This window comes from Marmota marmota, unplaced genomic scaffold (genome assembly GCF_001458135.2).
Source record: "Marmota marmota marmota unplaced genomic scaffold, marMar, whole genome shotgun sequence".
Taxonomy (NCBI): Eukaryota; Metazoa; Chordata; class Mammalia; order Rodentia; family Sciuridae; genus Marmota; species Marmota marmota.
This window is the reverse complement of record NW_026000241.1, coordinates 6,529,824-6,534,998: the sequence shown is the minus strand read 5'-3', so window position 1 is coordinate 6,534,998 and position 5,175 is coordinate 6,529,824. Positions and strand designations below refer to the sequence as shown.

The 5,175-nt window shown below is 58.6% G+C and overlaps 2 protein-coding genes across 4 annotated transcripts in view; both read left to right on the top strand.

Annotated features, from left to right (window-relative positions):
* The window catches only part of Pde4c (phosphodiesterase 4C), a 36,304-nt gene that overhangs the window by 20,464 nt on the left and 10,665 nt on the right, over positions 1-5,175 (top strand). The gene's annotated exons all lie outside the window — the stretch shown is intronic.
* LOC125613708 (cAMP-specific 3',5'-cyclic phosphodiesterase 4C-like) overlaps positions 1-5,175 on the top strand; it is a 21,398-nt gene that overhangs the window by 11,523 nt on the left and 4,700 nt on the right. The window lies entirely within an intron of this gene.

Genomic DNA, 5,175 nt, shown 5'->3' with positions numbered 1-5,175 from the left:
CGGGGACAAAACTGTCCTGCACGGAGTGGAACCGAGGCTGGGCGCGCGGGCCGGGATTTCCTGCGGGTTTGTGGGACACCCTGCGCCCAGGTGGGGCTGGGTCCCAGTGTGCCCGGGCATGTAGGTGTGCAGAGAGTCGCAGCAGTTGTGACCCTCGTGTCCGGTGAGACCTGCTGTGTGAGTCCACAGTCACCCGTGCCACCTTGGGTGACCCCCATGTGTTTGGGTTGTGCCTTTGCGGGAGAGTCCGGGGGCCACCAGCCTTTGTGAATTTGGATAGGTGCCGGAGTTGCCCTCTGGGGTGTCTGGGTGGGTGGCAGTCCTTGCTCTGCTCCAGTTGGGCGTCCCAGTGCTCCTTAGGCCCTGGGATATCTGCAGGTGTCTGCAGGGGGAGGAATGTGGCCACTGTGAGCATCTAAGATGGCCCTAGGTGCTCCAACGAGTGTGGGAGGCCAGGGTGGGCCGTGCTGGGCAGGGCGCAGCTCTGTGGCCCCTGTGGCCTCCGCCCTGCCCTCCTGCAGCAGGAGGGAAGCCCCTGGGGAGCAGAGCACTGGACGTTTCTTCCACCTAAGAAGGGAGGGCTGGCTCCTGCTCCAGGATCTGGTGCTGGGGACGGCAGGCAGGCAGGGTGGAGAAGAAGGGAAGGAAGACAGGGAGAGGTGAGAACCCCTCGGGGGTAGGTGTGGGGGTGTCCACCCGCTGGGTGGGGGCTGTAAGGCCAAGGAAGAGGGCCCAGATCCTCCGGCTTCTTTGGATTCCTGGAGGAGCCAAACCAGGCCAGACCAGGTTTCCAGGTTCAAGTCCTCACTGTGAACTTGAGTGGCTCACTCTCTTCTCTGAGCTTGGTTTTGTGCCATCCATCGGCTACCTGGGGCCATGGGTTTCTTAATCAATGAGCCTGGCAGCGGCCTCCAGCCTGACCCTCCAAGGACCCTGGGAAGCATCTGGGCCAGATGGGTCCCAGGGCCCAGAGCTGTTTCCAGGTGACCGCGAAGCCCTGCCCCCTCCCCAGCCCCTGGCTCCTGCCTCCCCACCCTTCCTGTGACTCATGATTTTCCATTTTCAAGAAAGAACAAACAGCCTGTCTAGGGGGAGACCCCACGTGGCTCTGAAGATCTGAATGGTGGATTGTATGGCTCTGGGAGAGAGAGAGCGTGTGAGTGTGTGTGTGTGTGAGTGTGTGTGAGTGTGTGTGAGTGAGTGTGTGAGCATGTGTGTGTGAGTGTGTGAAAGTCTGTGTGTGTGCGCGCGTGAGTGTGTGTGTGTGAGTGTGTGTGAGTGTGTGTGGGTGTGTGAAAGTCTGTGTGTGCGCGTGAGTGTGTGAGTGTGAGTGCATGTGGGTGTGTGCATGTGTGTGTGACTGTGTGGAGGGGGTGAGTGTGTGTGTGAGTGTTAATATGTGTGTGGGTGTGTTGTGGGTAGGTGAGTGTGAATGTGTGTGAGTGTGTGGGGGTGAGTGTGAGGGGGCTGTGTGAGTGTGTGTGTGTGAATGTGTGTGAGGGTGTGTGGGGGGTGGGGGGGTGAGTGGGTGTGTGAGTGTGAATGTGTGGGGTGTGTGAGTGTGTGTGAGTGTGTACACACCCGCCTTGTGCTACAATCCTGGCTCTGCAGTCCTGCGGATGTGGCGTGCCTACATGCCCCTGTGTGGCCTGTCAGTACATAAGTGTTGACCTGAGGGAGGCCCAGGGAAATCAAGTTCAAGGCCAGGCCCAAGGCCGACTGCTAGGTGCCCCTGAGCAAATGGTGGTCTGCACTGGCCTCCGCCTTGTGAGGTGAACACTCTGCCCAGGGCCTAGGCCGAAGTTGCTCCCAGCTGTGCCTTCCTTCAGCTCCTGCTGAATCACAAGGGTATGGAAGGTCCGAACATCTTTCGTGAAAAGCATTTATTAAGCACCTACTGTGTGCCAGCCCTCACTGGGTGATTTGTGCTGTGATCCGGCGAGATCACTCACGACACCAGAAGTAGACTTGTGTGTGACCCCAGCCTGCAGGAGGGGGAGTCAGGGAGGATTACTTGGAAGCAGCAGCATCTAAGCTTAACCCAAAGCATGAAAGAGGTCAACTAGGTGAGTGCAGGGAAGGGTGTGCCAAGCAGAAGGAGCAGAATGTGCAAAGCCTCAGACTCAAGAGGATCGTGTGTACAAGGAGCTGAAAACAGATAACTGTGGAGGGGAGGCTTTATGTTTTTGTGACAAGCATTTATTGAGCACCTACTGAATGCCAGGTGCTGAGGACTGAGCTGAGAACAAGGCAGACCAATTCCCGCCCTCAAGGGAGTCACAGGCTGGGCAAGGGGACAAACACAGATCAAATAATCACAGCCAGAAATGTGAGATCGTCCTGAGACAGGAACAGGAAGGCGTGCCGAGAGACATCTCTGGCTGGCCGGGAGGGGCTTCCTGGAGCCGATGGTGTCCCAGCTGTGGACAGCTGAAGGGTCACAGGGTAGGAATGAGGCTGGGGGGCGAGGGGCAGCGGGGGCCGGGGAAGCAGGGCAGAAAGGAGCTAAGCGGAGGGGGTTACACGGGGCCTCTGGGGAGGCGTGGAATCAAATCTGAGGGTGACAGGGAACCACGGAAGCATCCAGAGCAGGGAAGGGGCTGATCTGCCCACTGACCGGCCTCCACCTCCTGGAACTGCGTGAACCCTCCACAGGGAGCTGGGCAGTCACCTCTCCTCCCCCGACCTCAGTGCCCCTTCTCTCTGGGGCCACCTGGTAGCCGAGGAGAAAAGTGCTCAAATGGGAGAAATGGAGGTAGTGATGTGTTAAGGGCACGAGACACCATTGGGCACCTCCTCAGTGGACGGCACAGGAACAGAGTCAGGCTGGGGGCCTCCTATCCACCCAGCAGCTTTGGCCACCTACCCAGCAAGGTTGGGTGCCATCCAAGCTCAGGTGGGCCAGGCCCCCTTGGGGGCTGTCATCCCAATTTTAGTTTATGTGCTGCAGAAGAGACCACCCTGTGGCTGTCTCCCTCCTCCCCTCTGCCCCCCCCTTGCTGGGGATAGAACTCAGAGCCTCCCTCGTGCGAGGCCAGTGCTTTACCACCTAGCTACAGTCCCCATGGCCCCCTTTTTAAAATTTTTGAGACAGGGTCTAAGTTGCTGAGGCTGGCCTCAAACTTGCAATCCTCCTGCCTCAGCCTCCTGAATAGCTGGGATTACAGGTGTGGCCACAGCACCAGCCAGTTTCTCTATGTTAAAGGCTATTAATCACACATGAGTCAATCTGTTAATGAAATATTTATCAAATCTATTAATAAAGCATTAACATTACAACTATTGATAAAATATTAATGACAGGGAAGCCTCTGGGACTGTGGAGAGGATGAAGCCAATTAACAAATTAAGTGGGAGAGGGGAGAGGTTGGGGAGCCCAGTGGCTTGGCTCAAATAACCTCTCCCTGCTGCTTCTGGCTGTGTGACTTCAGGCCTGAGACCACACCTCTCTGGGCCTCACAGCTCTTGGCTCTGTGCTGGGTACATCAGAAACGCAATGATTATATTCACTCTTGATTGATTGACTGATTGATTGATACCGGGGATTGAACTCAGGGGCACGTAACCACTCAGTCACCGGCTGAGTTGCTTAGGAGTCGCTAAGTTGCTGAAGCTGGGCTTGAACTTGCGATCCTCCTGACTCAACCTCCCAAACCGCTGGGATTATAGGCTGGTGCCACCTCGCCCGGCTGTCAGATTACAATGAGTCTTAATCTACCACTTATGTGTGATTTCAGGGAAGGGACTGAGTCACTCTGAGCCTCAGTTTCTCCTTGGAGATGTGGAAGCCCTGTGAGCCCCTTCCACAGGCTAGGGTTGTGTCAAGGCCCCTGGCCCCTGACCCAGCATCTCTACCAGTCGGAGCCTGGTGGCCTCTGTCCCCTGGGGACTGGCTATAATTAGGTCCGACCCAGCGGTACACATGGTATTTTTGTCTTGGGGTCAGTGAGGTTGGTTTCTGCCAGGTGTCTGGTTTCAGGGCTTGGTGGCCTGAAGGGGGTTTCTGGCCAAACCCCTGCGACTCTCCATCCCCCAGGGCTGCTGGCCCCCGTCTTCTCATCTGTGCAATGGGGAGAATAACATTCCCAGTGTGGCGTGGTCTCCTCGGCCTCTCCCGGTGATTAATGGAATCGGGTCTCTGATGCGAGGACCGAGGCTGCCATTTCACTGGGGACAGCCAGGGCTGGGCCTAGGCTGAGGGGTTGGGGTTCCTCCCTCAGCAAGGGGCTCCGTGAGGCCCACGGCCTTCTGTGTGGCCTCAGCTGGAAGGTCACCTTGGCCTCTGCCTGCCACGTGGCTGTTCCTTGTCTCTCCCATGCCTGTGACACCCGTGGAGACTCAGTTTCCTCTTGTGTAGCATGGAACGGGACCAGTCTGGCCCCAGGGTCCCCAGGGCAGAACACCCAGCACAGATGCTTGGATCGCCCCAGACACCAGGCCCCACCCTCTCATGCTAGTGGGGTCCTTCTGCAGTTGGGATGGGGACAGGAGCTGAAGCGTCACGGGGCGGAAGGCTTGGCGGGAGGTGGACTGCGGATGTTTGTCCTGGGGAGAAGGAGGCATCCAGAGACGGGGCCTGGAGAATGTCAGAGCAGGCGGGGGTCATGCGGGGACTTGGGGGGTGCAGGGGAGCGGAGCTGGCCCTGCAGGGAAGGCTGTGCCCTGCCACCTCTCTCCAGTCTCGGTTTCCCCATGCGCCCCAGGATGGAGGGTTGTATTTCCAGCAGCCTTTGGGAGCCCTTTCCATCAGGGAAATGGACGGGGGAGGCTGGACAGGCCAGTGGCTCTGCCCAGCCCCTGTTGAACTCCCAGCCTCAGTGACCTTCCTCCTGATGGCGAGCAGGGCCCCCGGCATCTGTGACATCCCTTTCTCACTTCCTCATCTTACACCCCGCGGTTAGCGCGCGCCAGCCGCACCAGGGGGGACGTGCAGAAGGAAGTGGCGTAAGACCAGGCTCTGTCCCCAAGAGGCCACCTCCTAAGCAGGGGAGCAGAGTCTTATCGGACTCCGTGCCTCAGTTTCTCCGTTTGTCCCATGGGTCACCAGCGAGCGGTTCAGCCACTGGGCGGGGTGGCTGCGCCCTCTCTCCCTCCCCGCTGGGCCCCGCCCCCGAGGCTGTCCAGAAAAGGTCCCGAGCAGCGACCGCTCGCTCCAGCCTCCACGCGGTCCTGGCC